This window comes from Anser cygnoides, chromosome 12 (assembly GCF_040182565.1).
Source record: "Anser cygnoides isolate HZ-2024a breed goose chromosome 12, Taihu_goose_T2T_genome, whole genome shotgun sequence".
In the NCBI taxonomy this organism is placed as follows: domain Eukaryota; kingdom Metazoa; phylum Chordata; class Aves; order Anseriformes; family Anatidae; genus Anser; species Anser cygnoides.
Window position 1 is genome coordinate 4,361,466 of NC_089884.1, and position 22,048 is coordinate 4,383,513.

Consider the following 22,048-nt stretch of genomic DNA (forward strand, 5'->3'; position numbering starts at 1 on the left):
CCATATTTGCATACTTTGTTGCTATTCACATTAATAACATTTCACTGGTTGAAATGCAGATGCATCTTCTATGCTTTAAATTCTACAGGTAGAAGGCCTACAGGATATCCATGATGGTGACAGCAATGCTGAAATAAGAGAAAGCTCTGTTTGTACTTTGAATTCTTGCACAGTTTCAAAACTGGTTGGACATTTTAAACATTCTGTCAGTATGACAAATTTTATCATGAATAAAGCCTACATTATTCTAATTTCAATTTGAACATACTTATGGGATTATTGCATCATTCTCTATATAAAACACCCACCTTTATTGCCAGACTATCCTTATCGTGTTGAAGTTGCTTTTAATATGAAAATACTATAGTGTACACTTCTGCTATAGAGAGCAACAGGGTGAATGCTGCTGACTGCACAGATTCTTAAATAATTTACAGAGGAAAAACCTTAATACTCTTCTACTTCACAGTTAATATAGAGACAACTGAGGTGCCGCCAATTCTCTGGTTACCTAATGGAGCACATACTCCCTCATCATGGGATCAAGTCTTTTCCCCTCTCTTGGACAGGCACACCAGACGATGACAAAATTAAAATGCTAACATAGCATCTTTTATTTGCTTTGTGCAGTAATTTGGGAACAAAGGACAGGAAGTAATTTGACATCTGGGCTGACCCCTGCAATATTCACCCCTAGACCATTAAAACTTATTCAGTTCATTTATAGGTATAAATATATATAAAAAAAAAAAAAGTAAAAGCAATGTCATCACACTAAAACTAAAGCATTTCTGGTAATATTTTCCTGAACAAAGAAGAGAATCCTAACAAACAAAAAAGTTGTGATCAAATCAGCAAACTAGTTCCAACGGTGAATCAAAATTAAGTAACAAATTACTGCAAAAGATATTAGCAAATTTTAAACCAACAAGGGAATATAAGAAGGTATCTGTTCCTTTGCCCCAAAACCTCAGCCAAAACAATTTATCAAATTCCATCAACTATCCAATTTGCGTTTAAGTTACTTAGTAGTGAAACTATATCATTTAATGTTTGAACCACAAAGTTAATTCTAATTCTTTACTAGAGTTCAATTCTTATGTAGTGTCTAACTCTTTTCTCCCCATAGACTTTCAATAGACAAGTATTACTCTAAAATGTCATGATGAATCATAAGAATGGCTTGGGTTGGAAGGTACCATAAAGATCATCCAACTCCAACCCCCCTGCCACAGGCAGGGATGCCACCCACTAGATCAGATTGTCCTCATCCAACCTGGAATACATTTGAAATACATTATCATTTCATACTGGGTCTCTAAGATCATATGATTTGTCCTCACTATCCACACAGTTTTTGGTTGCAACATTACTACAAGGGATAAAAACCCTCTAGTACAGACAAGGCCTAAGACATTACATTGGAAGTGCCTGCAGAACAGAAATAAATATGTAACATTCATGTATGGTAATAAGCAGTGAGCTTTTATTCTTTGTGAAGGTCTTCAAGCACAGATTACTTAAAATCTAATAAAAATGAAGTATTGCAGTAAAAATAAAAACAAAACCAACTAATCTACAGGCTGACATAATTGCTTCACTCACTGTTAAACAAACACAACTGGCTTGTTTAGATGTTTCTTTTTTTCTTTTGCTGTATTTCCCAAAGTATTGCCTCTTGTTGTAGTGACTTTGAATACAAGCTCTCAAAGGTTTTGCTTCATTGCTACTTCAGGCAGAGTTACCCCCTTGAGAAATATAACAGAGATCTGACAGCATGTTGGTTTTATTCACCAGTGATTAAAGGTCAGACAACTCAAAAAGAAACTTACCACTGGATGCCATGCCATGTTTTCCAGTATTACAAGATGATCCTAGCCCTGATATTTTCAACTACTTTGTTTGAGACTTCTTCAGAAGCAAAAAGAAAAAAAATCTTTCTGTTTTGAAGGATGAATATTCAGCCTCTTTTTAAAGTACAGGGAACTTGTGACACACTGTGCTATTTTTTAGGTATTTATTGTGTTTGAAGAAGATTATTTATATTCATGTTAGATAATGTTTCATGAAGATCATCCAAGTCACAAGACTTCACTGAAATAAATAAGAATTAGGGCAAGACTTCAAGAGATCTTAGAGTGCTCAAAAAGTGTTTCACTCAAAGTAAAATTCAATGGTAGTCAGTACATGACTCGTCCTTGAAAAACGCGATTTAATGGGATGCTATGTTCAAGTACATTAGACTATATTTTTAAATGAATTTAAATTTCTACCATTATTCATCTATTAGAGGAGTTATGTTCAGCAGAGATTCAAACCTGATTGAAATACATACTCAGGTGGAAATCCTATTTATACAATTGTCCTAGACAGTCCTACTGAAATATTTCTAATGATAAGAGTATAGAAGGCACATACGGATTTTAAGATCTGATGTAAATCCCCAAATCTCTAGTTACTCTGGCATAAAACTGGCTTGATACAATGGCTGAATCTGATTCTGATTTGCCAGCTGCAGTGCTTTAACCTTTCTATTCACTGGACATGATCTTGTTCTGTGTAATCATTCCTCTGCTGCAAAAAGATTAAAAAAACTAGTAAGTCAGAAGAACAGAATTTCACATTCATTTTGCATAGAGATGCTAGTGCCAGGAGGACAGGTGTTGAGAATATGATCCATTTGTTTTTATCTTGCCTCTGCCAAAGATTTTGAGATATTGCTAACTAGTTAACATCAAGGTAGTGTGTATGCTTAAGTAAAAGTTATTCTACTCTCACATGTTCATATAATAGATGCAAAAATGCACATAAAATTTGTCTTTAGATGCCATTACACATTAGTACAGTCTGTATAAAACTTTATCTGTTTTCTGTTCATGAACACCAATAAAAAGAACTACTTCTCTTTAAACACCACCTATATGCATTCACCACCACAACCACGAGGGAAGCTGCCTAATATTGCTACTGAAAACAGCAAGGAAACCTTGCACTGAGTTGAAGACTGGTGCTAGGCTTCTGCAGCCATACTGAGAATGGCTTGTACTCAGAAACATATCCCCGTGCTCGTGCTCACAAGTGTGTTTGCAAACTAACCAGAGTTCATTGTCCAATCATCTCAAAGCACAGTGGTACCTACTGTGTATTCTACTCCATTAAAACAAAACAAGAAAACCCACATCATATATAAAAAGTTATAATGGGCTGATATTTCTTATTGTTGCCTCAAAATCACAATAGCTTTAAACCAGGAGCTAAATCATATTCCAAGAACCTGTTGGAGAAGTCTCATAACTGTATTTCCAGATAAGAACTAGACTCAGTTGGGGTGTTCACTGAGAGTACAAACGTGACCATACATTTAGGATGGGGCCACCATAAAGACTATGTTTAGAGATTTGATTCTTAAAAATGCAGTCACACTAACTTTTATTTTAAAAGGCTCTACCACATACATCCGGTCCAGAAGAGTTTAAATCAAGATGCAAGCCTCCTCAGTTTTACTCCTTCATCATAAAGTTTTATTCTTCATAAAAGATTCATTTCCCCAGACCCATAAACTGACTACTTCTAATTCAGTGTCATTTTATAAATACTTCCATTCCTGGCATCAATCAAATGCAGCTGGCTTTCAAACCACAAAACAACAGCTTGCTACATTATCATGTTAAACAATATATATTAACTTATCAAGCTGAGGAACAAATGTCTGCAAAATCAGCAACTTTATAGTTCTGCTGATGATGTACAAATACTCATTGAGGCAGTCTCTCCCAGTGAAGGTACAGTTATGCTGTGTTGTATTTCAATATTCATGCATTATTTGCCACATCTTACGGGCAGTTTCACTGTTACCATAATCACTCAAAGCCTCTGCTTGCACCTCCCAGAGCTGCTCATCGATCAGAAATATCCACTAGCCAAGTCATTGCTCCAGAGGCCACAGCTATCAGTCTGTTGATTGCTCATTTGGCCTGTAAGTTGGCTTGGAAATATTGGCAAAAAACTCCCCTTAGGCATTAAGAAGTAAAGCACAATGCTTGCACAATTTTGTGGTGATTGGAGCAGATGGTTTCTTGGGAAAAGCGCTCTGGCATTTTGTTATTTACTTTGTAATAACCTTTTTCTTCCTTTCCTCCCCCTCCCCCCCCCATTTTTTTTTTTTTTTTGAACATCAAGATGCCAAGAAGATGCTAGGGACAGTTCAGTTGATGGATGAGATTACTACTAACAGCCTGACCCCCTTTTTTATTATTTACTTTTATTTTCTTCCTCTGGGTGGGCTTATGACTTTGTGTCCAACTCCTTTTTGTAGTTCTGCTGTAGAGGGCAACTGTTCTACATCCTGTTCCCAACTGTCTGGCAAAGGATTCATCAGGTGTAACTGAGTGTTACACTGATGCACGTTGTGCCCAAGTCTATGAAATTTTGTAGAGTCTTACTGAGCAATACAAGCATTTTTACTTCTGTCTTTCAACGTGACTCAGGTAACATTCATTCACTCTTGTTATGTTTAAGTGCAATTTATTGCTATTAAAATAATAAATTTAAAAAAGGACTGAAGTTTAGTGGAAGTTAGACCTATTTCTAGCTTGATCAAATACGTGAACAAGTGTCTTTACATAGACCCTTAGAAAAACGCTCTGAATTTGAATAGAACATTAAAATGTTCAATTTAAGGACTGAACAATTTTGAGTTAGTGCTTAAAAACTTCAGACTAGATTTTTTTGTTTGTTTCCACTGTATGTTCAGTTCTGTCTTCTACATGTACTACAGAAAGAGAAGAGTCCACTTTCACAATTAACATGACCAGTTCACTGAATTCTATTTCCATCTTCTTCAAAAGTTCAGGTGTACCTCTGTATACTGAAAATAACCAGATCCACAAAGGTATACTTTTAAGAAATAAAGCTATTTTAGCCCAAGAAGGAGAACAAAGAACAAGAAATTGGAAGAAAAAGGAAGAAAACAAAAGGGTTACTAACATCTCTAGAACACTTTATTGCTGTAGAAAAAAGACCAAAACACCAACTCAGAAAATGGAGCAAAGGAGGAAACCCTTCTATATTCATCATAACTAATTACATGTTTAACTGTCTTTAAAGTACAAAATGACAACAAGCCCCAGGGAAGCAAAACAAATATAAGAATAAAGGTCTATTATGTCTCCAATCAAGTGCATTTGAATTGCAACTACAATTATTAACTTATGCGTGTTATTAAAAACTTGAAGGCTTTGCTCAATAGAGAAGACATTTAGTAAGAATTAATGACTTCGGTCTTTTAGCATATCTCAGATTTATATAGGACAATAATTTCCTATCCTGCAGGATTTTTTCACATCATCTATTTAGATGTCTGGCAAATGCAGGATATATATTCAGTTTTTAAACTAGAGTTTAGATAGCATCACTGATCAGCACAGTGAGCATGCCAACATATTGCAGCCAGCAGGAGTGGAGAGATGCACTGGTGAAATATCAGTTGTGGAATGAATAACTAACTGCTGTCGATACACAGAAGAAATTTCAGTGATGTTAAATGGAGATGAAGAACTGTTCAGGATTGCTACTATCTATAGAGAGTTAATGTGTCCAGAAAGCATGTAAATTGAGGTAGAACTAATCGGAGATTTCTAGCTGAACATTATGACAAAATAGTAAAGTAATATGGGCAGGTCAACCATTAGCAATACTAACAATAATTTTCTCATGAGGAATACAGCTAGAAAGTACAGACAGAAGAAGCCACAGGTAGATGAAATTATTCACTGCTGCTTTTTTTTTTTTTTGAGAGAGAGAGAACATTTTCTATGTCTCTAGATATACCATAGGGCATAGTATCCTGTGACTGAAAACGATGTTAAGAGCTTTTGTGTATTTGCAGCTCCAGGCGAGAAACTGACATATGAAATGTCATTAAATGAACTTGTGTTAGCTGAAGTTATGTGACATGGATGATACTCTGGTATATTTTGCTTTGTCTCTCCATTGTTACGAATGTATCTCTCTTCGGCATAAAATATTTGAGAGAAAATGCTGAAAATAGTTAGCCCAACCAAGGATACCAAAATTATATATGAGATCCCTATCACAGATCCTGCACTGCACAAAATACAGAAGACCTGGTCCCTGATCAGGATAACCTACATTTTAGATTGTGTGCACTCTTCTTCCAGAGGGAGAAAAAAATAATAATAAAAGAAGCATGTAGTCTTTTCATTTATCTGATAGACTACAGGTACCATGAAATCTGCATTTGCCTAAGGAGCAAAATTAGTTAAGTTTCATTTCCTCTTATTGTCTGAAGGCTCATCTGGATGGCTAAGATGAAATGTTAGAAGAGCTAAAGTCACTCATTCCCTTAGCAAGTCCATTAATAGAATTGTTTTTCCCTCTTTTCACCTTTAATTTTCATGAGACTTTCATGAATTTAAAAGACCTCTACACAGAAATTTATCCCTACCAGAAAATTAGTGAAAATAGAGTGATGAACTGGGAAGCTTTGAGGTACTGACTGCCAGCTGGCCAGCGCACTTGCTAAAAAGTTAACTTATTCAGATGACTCCTTGCTTTTATGTGCCAGTTTATTTTCATCAGGTATCTATGTTCAAAGTCAAAAATAAAAGCTATTTGCCAGCTACCAGTCCATCACGGGAAAGCAAAAGCCTGGTTTTTCCTCTGTGTCACACGTACTGCTTATTAAGCTTCCCACCTATCTGAACATTCACAGGTATAGAAGTAACAACAGAAACATTCATCTGTGGTGACATCTCTATAGAAGGCTTTTGAGTATCAGGAACAGGACTGGTTAGTGGAAATGTTCTCTTCTTATTTCAGAGTATGTGTTGAGCTCCTCAATCTTTTAAAAATATTAACTTTTCACATATTAAAGAGGTTTAATATTTTAACATACAGGATTCCTGAGAGAGGGGATAGTGTCATAATGTATTCCTGAACCTAGTTTACCCTTGCTTAAATACAAATGTAAATCTTCATATAACAGGACCAAAGGAAATAGAGAGGAATAGTGACTGCTGTGCTGCTGTTAGAGGCCCTTCACCAAATTACACCTACCTACAGCTCTGTCTTCCACTGACCAGTTTGCCCCAGTTCCCCTCAGCATCATTGCTACACCTTCAGGAAATGAGCATTCCTTGCTCAAACATAAGTAAGTCATCACACTTGATCATTTGCAGACTCTTCAGATGGACTGGGAATTACAAATTCAGCTGACATTTGCTGAAGGAGGGCTTAGAACAATAGAGCTGTAGATGGGAAAAAAAAACAACACCAATCCCTTTCCTCTGAATATGAACAGGCTGTAGATTTAAGCAAACCACCTTTTGCTGAACGAGAGATATTTCCCTAACTAGGATTCTGCCTAAACTCTGGATCAGCAGTAAAAACACAGCACTCTCATGTCTGCTTCCATTTTGACCAGTAAAGTCTATTAAGAAAAGGCACGAATTACTTCTTGGATCGTGACCATAAGCCATAAAAAGTCCCACTGTTCTAATATTCTAACTGCCAATTCATAACATAATCTTATGTGTCAGATAACATAATTCATAAAGCAATATAACACATTCTCTTGAAGTAAATGGTTTAATGTAAAAAGATGATACGCACTGAACATCTCACAGCAGGTGAATATGACAGAACGGTGATTTATGTGCAGAAGAATAGCCATCCAGCACACAGAGTAAGAATCAGCCCTAGAAACACACAGAGAAAACAGCGGACCCACATTCTCCCTGGAGTTTGGCTAGCATTAGAAGTCAGTCATATGGTCTATATTTCCTGTGATCTTACGAGACATTAAAATATCATTGAATTCAGCCCCCTAAAAACAATGCAGGACCATTCTTGAAAAGATACAGAATATCAGCTTTTTTTCTGAAAACCTCAAACAAAGAAATTTCTACAATCCCTACGTGACTTATCACCATGATGACTGTATTTAGTGTACACCTGCCAGAAAGCCAGCTCAAGCCCTAAGGTAGTCTAAAATAGCCAGCTACACTCTAACCTGTCACTGCACAAGTGGAGACAGAATGTTAAGCCCTTTCCCAACCTTTTACAAAACTATCATAGGTAAAATGTCTGAAACCCAGCACCTTCTGCCTAGAGTGACCTTCTCATTTACTCAGCCCTTTGATCTGAACTGTTTGACAGCTGAAACATTTTGTCAGAGATGCTCACAACTCAGATGATTCACCATGCTGTTTTCCCACTTCCATGTGAAATTGGAATTGCCTGCAATCATTCAAATTTGATTTCAGGCATATACAAGCTGTTTAAATGCAGATGCAAACTTTATAGTCTAGAACAGCTAAGCAGAGAGCTTACTAAAATATACATTCTGCTAAGCTTTCATCTATCTCTGTTTTATAATCCAAATGTTTTCTTTTAGCTTTACTCTTCCTTTACTTTAATAGTTTCCCATTCTTCTACTCTTCCCTGTTTATTAGGGAGGTGTAGTACTGGCCAGAGCAACTCAAGTTTCCAATAGACAGCAATTTTTAAAGTAACAAAATATATAAAGCCTGATATAAATTTCATACCCAGAAATACCCATGAGAAACAATCTTTTGAATGTGGTAGAAAGCTTCCCCTAAGCCTCAAGACAGAAAATAAACCAGACAAAATTAATCATTTAACCCTCTTCCAAAAGAGAAGTTAATATCCCGTTTTTCCCAGCCTGCAATCAGGGAGGAATTCTTAATCAAGATAAATGAAGAAAAGAAAATAGATGTTTCAGAGACTTATTTTAGTAAAAAAGGACTGACAATTATTTGTATTCTGAACTTCTGGGAGAGAATTAGCCACCATTCACTTTTCTAGCCATCATTCACATTTTCACCTTGTCTCCATCCAGTCCTGTTAAGAGTTAACATTCTGAATTTCTATAGGAATGACTAGAAGAACAAACACAGGCTCTTCTTTTAGCCCTTATTAAGCAAAACATACGAATTGGAAACCTAGTTCACGTTCAACTGTCCATTAAGCTATGAAATCTTCTGAATTTGAAGACCTGGCAGCACTTCCCAGCTCCTTGATCCAGCCATATTGTAAACCCACCACCCTTCTGCAGCACCAGGGTCCTTTGGAAAGGAAATTTTGCTGCACTGGTAAAGAGGAAGCAGCAACGTGTGTTAATATGACCATCAATATGGACTACTGTGCACCATGGACAAGGCATATGACAGCTGAGAAAGAATCAGAGTAACACTTCAGACAGTTTTTTTTGTTTGTTTGTTTGTTTTGGGGGGGATGTTTGCTCATTTGTTTTTAAATAAAGGAATCCAACACTGAAAACTGCTCCAATGTAGAAATGATCCAAATGTAACTGTTCCAGTGTTTGCCAGTTATGTTTGCTTCTTAAGCTAGGACTATCTATAAGGCAGGAGTGAAACCTGTTAAACAAAATTCATGGAAATGAAAGAGATCAGTGTCAAATCTAGTTTTTAAATCAGTAGTATATTAAAATCTAATAACACTGAAAATAAAGAGGCAATGAGAATATTTTTCATTTCAACATTTTTTTTTCAAAATGAAAGAAAACAGTGTAATATGTTGACAGTAACTTTAAAAAAAAAAAAAGCTGTAAAAATATGTTTTGTGTGGCATATGTAATAAGAAACCGAAGCTTCCTGGTTGTGCATGTTCTGCATTAAGTCTTGTTCAAGAGCAACAACAAAATGGAGACATTTTTTCTAAGAATGGAGTATTTTCACAGATTTCAATAGTCCTTTGATCAGTGCCACACTTGATGGATAGAAAATCTCATTCTTTCAATTACTTACTTTTGTAAAGGAATTTACTGGCTTCTTAAAATTATCTTATAAGAAAGACAGCAATTATACTCCTGTCCCAGTGGGCTTTAATAAAAAACATGTCATTACACTACAGAAACCACTTTAAACTATTCTGCTACATCTAAGTAAGGTATACTGGCATCCTTCCTGATTAAAAGGTAATATTATTATATTTTAATAAGATCTCTCAGCGCAAGGTCAGTTTTCCTTGACTGGAAATGCTTTTTGGGACAGTGGTCCAGAATTTCTGTTGATTTAAATCAGCCCAGCTCTACTAAAGCAAAGATTCATATTAGGTGAGGCTACAGAACACAGGAACGACCTTGAAACTATTTTTGGAATACACAGTATTACACTGCCTTTATTCCTTTTTTTACCTTCCTAATTTCTCACTTCAGTATATGTGAAATGGAAGAGAACAGCTAAAGGATGATCAGTGCCTTTTCTATACCTCTGCTAACAGCTAAAGGATGATCAGTGCCTTTTCTATACCTGTACTACAGTAGACCCCTTTCTTTCTTGCTACCATTCACTTATATAAAAATCTGTTTTCTCACATGGATAATGAAAATACACCAACATCCACTTTAGTAACTACCATCTTCATTTCTTACCTGCAATTAATATGAACTGGTTATCCATTAATTTCATGTTACAGAACAGGGATATAACGGAAGCACCCATCTTATTTTTGATTCTCTCACTGTGATTCTCATCACCTACATCAATCTAAAATTAATCTATATAACCCAAGGGTGCTTCAATATTATAAAAGTAGCAGTCTGAATGAAAACAGAATCAGACCTCATAATGAGGGGGCAAATCTTGCATCATTTCTGGCTTTTCTGTAGAACTGGAGTGCACACTTATTCTAATGTATCATTTCATCTTTGCATTGATTTCACAGTCAAGTCCTAGCTATCTGATCTATTAAACATCTGAAAGTTTTGGGTTTTTTTTTGTTTCCCTGAGGGATGTGTTTCTGTCTTAACACAGGACCTTCTAAGGTGAGCTCCTTCCCCTCCTACAGATGTACTACTGGATAAATTTGATTGGTCTCCCAGTGTCTACTCTATTGAAGTTATTACAGTTATTCAAATTCATCCTGTCCAGATAATATTTCATAATGAAATTCTCCCCTGCTAAATTGCAATAAATGAATTAGGCAAGTACTCCCTGTTCTTTGTCCAGAGAATTGTATTAATTCCACTGCACTTTTCTAGATAAATCATATCAAAGATGCAGTAATTCCTGTTATGACTACAAACAGAAGTGTAGTATTTGATTGTAAAGTCTTGAATTTAGTATTGAACAAATCCATAGAGGATTTTAAGGCATGCCTTGGAAAGATATCCTTTACTCTTAAGAATGATTCATTCCTTCCCATACATTCTCCTGAATGAAGTTCAGTAGCTTCTCACAGTAAAGAAGCCCATACGCAGGAAGGATAAACACAATCAGTTATTCTGGAAAGCTATACTTTGAACTGGTCAGCCTTTAAATCAAGTCCATAGCTTCAACTCATTCCCTAAGAGCATTCCAGAAAAGTAGCTGTTAGAATATTTTGCAGCCATTTCCTCATCTTGAGATTGGAATATCTGCGTACAGAAACCTTTGCAGCTCCACTCAAAGTCCTCTTTTTGGTTAAATTATATTTTTAAAGCCACTGATAGCTGAATTCAATATATGATTCAAATACTGTAAGAGTATGCTGTATGATTTTAAAGCAGGTCTTAGAAACTACCTTATAAATCACAGGTTTCAAAAATCTATACACACTATGTAACAAGAATACAGTTTGATGCATATTTTCAATAGTGGCCTTGATATTCTTTCCTGAATTATATCATTAATTAAGCCTCTAAACACAGCAAATTTGGGCTTAGCGTGATTCATTTCACTCATTTACAACCATTTTTAGGCCAGGTACCTAGTCTTCTATGCTTTTTAATAGTTCCTGGAGATGTACTGGCAATTTTGGATGAAATTTATTCCATTCCAAACTGAATAGTTAAGAAAGGTGAGGTGAAGCATCTTTAGAAGTGATTACTAACTCTGGAGAAAATCTAACCTCAGAAAAGATATCAAACTCCCAGGTCCTTAAAATGTCATACCAATCCTATTAATTCTGCCCATCAATGCAGATGTAGAAAACAGGGATAGAGCAAAATGATTCTCCTGTACTTTTCTCCTAGTACCACACACTCCAAAAAGACTCTTTCCCACTTTATGGAATAAAGGAAAACATGCTTGTATGAAATGTATCAGAAGCCATGCCCCAGCTTTGTGCTGGACAGCTTTCTAGTCTGCACTGACTCTTGACCCTCAAAAAGTGGAGGTCTGCAAGGATTAACAGCAGGCCATGGTACTTACTTCCTTAAAAATGATGCATCATGTTAAGAAAGGACCTCAAGCAACAAATCAAGTTATTTTAACTTTGTGTGTAATTGATTTAGTATTAAAAGGACTACATTATGTCCCTGCAGAGAAAATATGGGTATGGAAAAGGCTCTGTATGTCATAAAATATCTAAATATTGACTGTGGAACTCCTTAATGTAAAATTAATAATTAAGCACAGGACAGCTCACTATATATCACTGCCAGCAATAGGACAGCTAGAGATCATAAAGAGTTGGTCAGCTATGTGCAAACATGGCGCCACCAAGTCACAAGCTTAAGTATATTTATCTGTAAGCACCTACACATTCTTTCTTAGACCCAGAGAAAAGAAGTCAGAGCTATATTGCGTCAAGAGGGAAGACTAAGAAACAGATTTTAAGTGACACCACACTTCTGCGTTTCCACCAAGATCATTTACACAGCCTCCAGCTTGATCACGCTTGAATCTTAAGTGGTTCATAGGGTTTGCAGTGAACTGAATTCAACTAGCTACTAAAACCTCCTAATTCAATAAGCCTTTTTCCATACTCTCTCCATCATGTCTTGGCTCTCTGAGGACAAAAGTGAGTTTATTCCTCAGCTCTCCAAGCTGGCTGGCAAAGATCTAACTAAAGTCCAGAAGCTATAAACCATTATCTGCAGCGAGCTGATAAGCTCTCCTGCTGCCATGACCTTCATTGCTATACAGTTTTGAAGCTGAGCTTCGTGTCTTACAGGGAGCTTTATATGAACGTGGCAACATAGTCTTTGGTCTGGACTCGGTGCAAGTGTGGGGCAGCTTAGAGTGCAGATGGATGAAGCTGTGTCTGTGGGTATCCACATTGGCAACTTTTTTCCTATATTGTGGTGCTATGTAGACCTGCTTGAATCCTAAACTATTTTTTGCATATAGGCAGAACTGCATACTGCTTTCTGGGCATAATGCAGCCAGAAATGGGCATAACGTTATATGACCAAATAATTCAGTCATCCCTTTATCCTTTCTTGCACAAAGCAGATCATTTTTTCTCCCCAAACAAATATCTGATTTCAGTTGGCAGAACTTACGTTTGCAAGGACAGCTAATGCTAGTAGGAGCCATCACAGGTGAGTGTCTACTGCACCCACCTCCTTCTCCTACTAGAATTAAATGGACAAGCTACTGGGACATGAGAGCAGACAGAAGTGGCCCTAACCTGGGTTCCCTGTTGATTTTGACAATTGCCAGTGCTGAAACTGTTAACAGCAATATACAGCCAAGTTTAAAGACAATCTGTAAATAAAAGTTTTTCAAAGATATGCAAAAACTTTTTTTTCCCCTTATATACCTTTGAGTGGAACCCTGGTGTATGGTATATGGAATACTGACAATTTTAGTAGGTATCAACCCTCAGAATCAAATATATAATTTGTGTGTATTTCTTCCATGAAAATCTTGAGTTAGAAAAATCAAGGAAGAAATGCTTTACTTGATAGCCTTTGTGCTTCTGTGATTTATTTGTTTTTCCACTAACTTATAAGAAATCTTAATTTCTATGGATGTGATCTGTAAATTTTCCGGCTAGTCACCTAAGTCAGGGTCAGTATTGAGTCACAGTTTTTGTCTCTTAGATGACTGCTAATATCTTTCCTTGACACTACCATACACTCCCCAATATGCTGATGATCTCATCCAGTTATTACACCTATAAACTAAAGGGAAGAGTACCAAAGAATTGCCACTACAGATATATCCTGTAACTTCCTTGACTTTTATCCAGACAAGTAACTTCCAAACCACCCCTTGAACTTGACTCCCACTCAAAAAAAATCACACAAAAAAAAAAAAAAAACAAAAATGGCTTGGATAAATTTAAATTATGTCTGTTTATGTACAGCAAAGTACCTACCTACAACAATTGTAAGCAAGCCACAGTGACTTATATCCATGGATTATGTATCAAATTTGAAAAATTGTAGCTTAAATCGTACATTCATGATAGATCTTAAAAAACTTAAGTGGAGATAGGGATTTCAACAGAATGTACCAATGTCAAATGAAGTTATTCTGTATTCCTATTATCAGAAACTGGTTAGACAGATGCAAACTTTTTTTGTGCAGGGAATTCCCTGAATTTGCCGTTTATTCAAATGTACTACTTTAAAGAGAGAACAGTTTGTAATTTCATCACTTTCATGCCACCTATGAAATAATACATTGATACTAATCCCAGCAGCATTATTGTGTATAGTGCATTTTCTATACCCATAATAACCAGATCTGACAGTGATCTTTGCAATAAATATATCTGTTGACACAGTGTAACACAATTAAAGCAGATATTTTGTTAAAGCAAATAAAAGGCATGCTATTTTATGAGTTTCTCAGTTATACTGTAAAACAGAATATCAATAAAGTTTAAAAAATAAAGAACAAGTCATGTATACTCAATGCAAGCACTGACTTTTCAAACTAAAATCTGGTGACAATATGGTTATATTGTCAAAAATACAGAAATATATATATATATTTATTGTATATCCAGTTATACTCCCAGCTTTCTGTGCTATATTAAGAATGTAATGGTCTCAAACAAATTAAGCTCTAAAGATACCAGACACTTGATTTGTTCCTATATATATTTTCTGAATTCTTCAGACTTTTCTGGTTAATAAAACTCCATATATATTAAAATATACACAAATACTTGCCTGAAATAGAATATTATTTAATAACATAGAAGACTTTGTAAGGCGACATTACTTCTCTATATTAAATACCAGGGATGATTTCTGCCCTTCGAGTGATTGTAGTTTGAGACTAGAAGGAACTAGCACCATAAGGTACACTAGAAACTTAGACACATTCAGATCTCATGTTAAAAACATCCCAGAATGAAAAAGCTCCTCTAATGTTCCATATAGCTTTTGTATTTAATAAATACAGAACTTCTATATTACATTACTGCCTCCATAGTATGCTATTCTCTCAGTTTCATGAAATACTATAGCATACTGACACTTTATCTGCTGGAGTAAAACATAGCAAGAACAACTAAAATTGAAGTTGATAAACTATCTACAGTAAAAGGAGAAGCTCCCAGAAGCAGGTCCTATGCCAACTTCACTATAGGTTGACTTCCTTCCACTCAGATGCAACACTTTCAAGAACCGTTAAATGTCCTCCAGTCTATGAATTCATGAACAAAGCTGCTTTTATTCATGAAAAATGAGAATTATAAAATGGTTACTTTGATGGCAACAGTAATACTAGAGTATTTACATCATTTGCATTGACATTTTGCATACAGAAATAACATAAAGCAGTTTCTAGCAAAATAATCTGCCAATTTCAGACTGGAATAGGTTCATCCTAATGCCTAAAAACACAGTTTGAGCCAAAACTCTTTTTTTCCCCACTCCTCTCTGGGAATTTGCTGGTAGTGCTGAAAGTAAGAGTTTTGCTAGAAGAAACATTCACACTTGGGTTCTCTACTAAATAAAATGAAAAGAGCTGTCATTGTCTACTTAGACTCTATCCATAAATCAGGATTTACCTTTGCAAAATTAGCAGATAGTAGTGCAGAATGCAGAAATGCACAAAGATTTTTTTCCTAGCTCAGCACTCTTAGCAGTAGTTCATAATATTATTCTGTTGCATCCCACTTGCAAAACAACCTGGTTATGCTAGTTTCAGAGCAATTTTCTCACATCTACATGTAGAAAACTAAGTTGATAAATGTTCTATTGGCATATCAGTTACAAACCTATGGTGTGGGTGTGTATACTACCTGAGATCCACATACAGATACTTCATGCTGCTTCAAACAACAACATTCCCATGTGCAGGCAAAAAGTTATATCATGAATAATTTCATGTAATTGAATATACTCTTCAAATTTGATTTAAAAATATTCATTTTAAAATAATCCTTTCTCCACTGATATAGCAAGGTCTGGGCACTGGCATCATGAAGGCATTGCTTCAATGGGATTTGAATGGAAATGGTTCAAAAGGGCACCAGTACGCAATACTTGGAAAGTAATCAGCAAAAAGTAGTTAAGGAAATTTTTCATCCTCTAGTTGTGTGCATGTTTCTAAAGCAGTTAGATCTATGTAGATATCTACAAATTAGTTTATTAGATTATAAATTAAGCACAGTACAGATGTTTATAAGCCATAATTAAAATTAAACCAATGTCCCTCAATTAAACATTTATGAAACATTTATACATAACTTGTTAAGCATATATAAGGCATTTAGACGGGAACAGAGTATAAATGATGACTTTCAATTTTGCAGGCAAACTTTACAAAGTATTTTCATTATTTCTTCTCTCCTAGTTCCTGCATATGAAGACACTGATACCAGATATGTGGCAATTTCTTGCAAGTTTTGATTTCTTGATATTGGCAATGACACTGTGAATAATAGTACAGGTGCACTACATGCTCATAAAAGTGAATGAAAACTTTAAGAACTGATGGTATATACATTCTTAAACCTAGAAACTAAATGTACTGCTGTGAAATAGAGATAAATTTTAATATACGTACAATTATAACTAGCTGTGTAGTTTTCTTTGGCAATTTCATTTTTAATAATACTATTTAAATATGTAATGTAGATAATTGTACATATTGCACAAAGATATAAGTGGTAATACATACATGTTAGACGTATAGATCTGGGAAAATGTCATACCTAAACTAAAAGTAACTTCATTTTAATTTGCTTATCTCAGCGCCAATGAGATTCAAACACAAATTCTTTTCATTGACATTTTCACCTGAGTTATCCACATTGATTTGGATCGACTCAAATAATACAAAAAAGCTTACTACCATTTCTTAGCTCTGGTAGCTAGTGTCCTCCCCCTGTGTCCTGCTTCTTCTGCATCTCTAAGATGCTGAACAGCTAACTGATTACACATAATCTCCTATGGTCCTACAGAAAAACATACCTACAAAGTGCAACATGCTTCACACACCCCCCCCTGCCCCCCCCCCCCCCCAAAAAAAAAAACTTTACACTAATTTATTTAGTACTCTATTAATAATAAGACAAAATATACTTGTCCAGTGATGGAAAGAGCAGTTACCAAATTTGAAGGTAACACTGCAAGCTCTCCTTTCATGCTCTTTTGATACATGCCAATACTACTCTGGACAGGCTGGACTAAAGATTTCACCCATGTTTTACACAAATCCTCAACTACTCATCTTAATATCAATTAGAAATCATTCATTTTCCCCCCTTTTCTTTCTGTTGCAGATTTTGGGAGTAAGACTGAGACCTCAAACTAATTTCACATGGATTACCAGTAAGGCATCAAAGTTTTTCCACTATTGACACAATGACCTCTTCATACAGTTTTTCACCTGTGAGCCTGAAGATAAGATTACAGAGACCGTCAAGTATCTGAGAAATTCAGGTCTTCACGATTTCACTTTCCCGAGTATACATAATATTATCTTAACCACAAGCTACTGCTCATCACACAAGTTTGTTCAGGACCTGAATTCTTACCTAATCAGCCAGCTATGGTAATTAAAAAAAAAAAAAAGCATATGCTTTTTAAAGTAATCAGTGAAGATATAGTATTCATACTGCTCCTGTTTTGCTGCATACACCAAAAGCAATTAGAATTAATGAAAAACAATATACTAGGAAGTGTATCACAATTATTACACAGAAGGAACAGAACATCATTTCTTCTCCTGCTCTGAAAATACTTTCATTGAAATCACTGAAAATTGAAATGTGACATTACAATAAATAAGTATATCCTTTATGCAAAAAGGATGTATTTTTGCAATTCTACTGTACAGAAGTGACAGTATTCCTTCTTTATAGGGTTTATTCAATTAGAAAATTTGAAAAACATACAAATACATAAGGCAATCAGACACAAATAACTATGAAATGTAAGATACTGACTTTTATGTTCAAAGGCACCTTAGAAAGTATCGTAAGTAAAATTTCCATCAAATGTTTTGATTCCTAAACATAGTAACAGAGAAGCAATTACAGAAGACTAACCACAAATGGAATTTAAAGAGAGAAAAAAAATCTGATTCCTCCAATTTGTTTCATATAGGCAAATAGACAAAACCTAAACAAAAGATTTAAAGATCCCCCCTCCCTCCATAGGAAAGCAGCTTCATTTGCATAATCTTCCACACATCTAATCTTCCTTTATGACACTTCTGAATGTTTTCCTGAACAGCAAATTCCCTACAGCCACAAAAAAGTTCTTCTATACTCAATAATGAAGCATTTTTTTAAACCATAAAATAAGGACTTGCAGAGCAAATATCCCTGGTATCCTACTGTAAGACAACATTAACTCCTTCCTTTAAACAGAATCTATATAAATAACATTTATGCTTTTGTAATAAAGCAAAAAAGATTTCACGAGATAGGGATACTTGTGCTTATGACTAACCACCTGACAACATTGTTAAGATCAGTTGAAACTGTGAAAATGAGTCATTTGCAATCTCTATGCTTCCTGTCCTTAATGGAACAGACAAAAAAGACTCTGAATAGAAATCAGAGAAAAGATGACAGTAGACAATTAATTTTACCTTGAGCAGCAGTCTATGTGAAACACGACCCCAACTACTTCACTAATTCGTGCTGCTAACAAAAGCTATTATTACCCGTCTCACAACATTTGCAGAGTGTTGTGATGTTCAGACTTGGGCAATTCATAGGGGAGCACAGCATCATACCTGCTACTAGAAGAGAACAGGATTTGCCTGTTATACCTCCTTCATCCGTACTAGATACTATCTACTTGCCAACAATGCAGGGGATAATGCAGAAAAAAAAAAAGTACTTAAAAGGTGAAATGGTCTTATAAAGAAGTCAAAGCAAATGAAACTTGATGTCTTACAGAAGGGAAAAAACTTTCAATGTTGTGACAGTAGAAGACCATTCCTCTTGTATACTCAGAAAGCTTTGGTAGACCTTTTAATTTCTAAATTAACAATTCCAACCACTTTCTAGGGAACTTATGAATAACAGGGTGATCATCATATTCCTAGAGTTATAGTAGAAGTGAGTGATCTCCATCAAGAATTCTTGTGATGGCAATATCATAGGAAAAGATGGCGAGGAGATGGAAAAGTACATTTTGATTCGTCAACAGCTGCAGATTACCTTTACAGAAAGACTGTAGGCAAGTACAATGCAGTGCTAAGCTGTCAGTCAGAAGTACTCCTAGACCTATGTCCAAGACCTACTACATCAGAGGAAGTCAGAGGGCACTATGGATGTGTGTTCAAGCAGATGTAACCAAATGGAACTATAAGATTGGAAACTAAGGGAGACAACCTAGAAAATATGATAATACTGTTGATTCTGAAAGTAAAAATTATTCATCCTTGTATGTTTTTAGAGGTTATTTCATTACATAAAAAAGGAACGAATGAAAAGCTGTTGATGGTGATCAATTCAAAGAGCGTGCAGAGTCATACTGCTCTATGAATCACTGCACTTTAATGTACTGCACAACTGGTTAGTGGTCTCTTACTGTAGTGCTGGAGAGTTACATAAAATGAAAAATGTTTATTTTGTTATGTACAACCTATTCAGAGAGTGCAGACCAGAGGTATTACAAGGAGAAACAGACCTCTTGAAATACATCAGCACAAGACCAACAGATAATAAAACTGCCATCATCTTTCCTTTCCTTGGATATACTGAAACCTGCCTTGTCAGGTTTCAACCACCTTCAAATGTTAAGTAACCACAAAATTTTAAGGTCCTAAATTTAAATCTGCATTAGCAAGCGAGCTGCCTCCCAAGTACTTTCTACATAAATATTTCCAGGACAGTGACACTTCTGCCATGTATAAGTCTTTCTCTGAACAGAGGATGTGATGAGAGGTGCTGTCTTAGGATCCAGTTCTTTGAAAAATAGACTATACTTTATTCCACATTAACACAGCATAATTATTGAATAAATGTTACTACTGCTGACATCAGTAATATTACCACAAACTAATCATAATTTTCAGTTTCCACATTTCCAATTTGTTCCATTGTTTATCTTGCAACTACACAAGCTTAAAAAGACTTGTTAAAAAAAGTCACAGAAACACAAGACAGAAAACCAATCCAATTGTCAAGTTCAAGCCTATATCAATCAGTATGCTGTTGTGTGTTCATTCTCACCAGGTTACATATGTGGGAACATGAATGTTTATTTTAAAGGTATTTCCAATAAACTATTTTTGCTGACACAAAGTCCAGATTTTTCTTTGCTTCTTTCCTCCCCTCTACAACAGGCTGCAGTGACCAAAAGGAAGTGCATTTATGAAGTCTGAGACTCACCAGAAAAGTTGCAGCCCCACAGTGCAGACTGTGCTTTATACTCAGCTTCTGCTTGAAACCATAAGCAATGCTTCTTTTTGTCTACACTGTTCTTCAGATCAATGATGTTCAACTGCATTTTAATTGCAAAACTGTAAAACAATGTATTCTTCTTCTGTATATGCAATACAAACTGCTCTAAACACATATGAGAAATGAGGCTAATTCTGAGCCTCAATCAAACATATGATCTAAAAGGGCTGATTCAGCTTTTCTTCCAAACAACGTAGAAGAAACATACTTGGTTCTGTTATATCAAGCTAATACTAACAGCCTTTCAGGAAACACAGGGAGAGATGAAGATGCTCTACGTGTTTTTTCATTTCCCCAGTCAAAGGCAGGCTTATTGAAAGCAACCTCCATTCAGCCAGGTGTCTCATCAGTTGCTCTTGTGGTGTATCACAACTTGTATTGCCTGCTTACACCATTAAAACATTCCTTGTACTGACAGTAAGTGTGATAGCTATACCAGCAGGATCTTCCACAGTTAAATTTACTGAACAGCTCTGAACCCTAAACCAGGTATCTCATCTAACTTAAAAAGTTCACTATAGAATGTATAGGCAATGAAATTTCCACTGAATTCAAAAGCAAACAAGCCACCTTTCTTAGAAAAACAGTGCTGGTTTTATCTGACCAATTAATCTAACTAGAAGAAAACAGACAAGCTTTGAGGCACATATCTCTTACTTCAAGGATACCTTTCAAAGGAGTTTGTTGCCCCAAAGCTGTCTTGTTTCCGGTTCTGTTGGGCAAATAAAAAGTACTGTTTTCGCCTTACAGATATACCCTACTCACACTCTTAGACCATCACAACCACAGACTTGCACTGTGCAAGAGGCTTATACTGAAGCCTTTAGCCAAACATGTCCTGTCCTTCAGCTGTAAGCTAGGCAGAATATATCCTATGTGGTCATGGTGGAATGTAACAGCAAAATAAATTGACTGTTTCTAGTTCACATTAAATAATTGCATGCCTGTGCCACAGAGATGGAACTTGCTGCCCAAACTCGGACAGAAGAAAGGACTTTTGACTGCAAGACTCTTCTAAACCACAGGCATGAAGGGAGTTGCTTGTGCAGCCAAACGGCAGCCCATGCTATTTCCCCCGCAGCAAAGATTTTGGCACACAGAGGAGCACTGCACTGCACAGAGCTCTGTGGAGGTTCTATGGTTAAAACAACTGAAATTATATTTTGGTTTCATATATAACACAAGATAAGAAACATTTGATTAACTGCTGGCTACTGTTTGTAATCCTCCTGTTTAGCTCTTTTATCAAGACTCATTTAATTGCATCTGCATGAAAAATCACAGAGTATAGGGCAGAAATAAATATTTTACTAATCTCAGCCTTTTTTTGTTTGTAAACTTACACAAGAAGACTAGTACTGTGTTTCAGAGAGGAAATCTACATAATATCATGTGTGATAAACCTCTGAACATGAAAATTAACTGATGTTTGTTACGTTTCCTACTTTGT

General features: G+C 35.7%; 2 protein-coding genes across 2 annotated transcripts in view; both read right to left on the reverse strand.

Moving 5' to 3' along the window:
• CDH13 (cadherin 13) overlaps nt 1-22,048 on the reverse strand; it is a 482,951-nt gene that overhangs the window by 149,624 nt on the left and 311,279 nt on the right.
• The window catches only part of LOC136791794 (endogenous retrovirus group FC1 Env polyprotein-like), a 234,231-nt gene that overhangs the window by 62,831 nt on the left and 149,352 nt on the right, over nt 1-22,048 (reverse strand). The window lies entirely within an intron of this gene.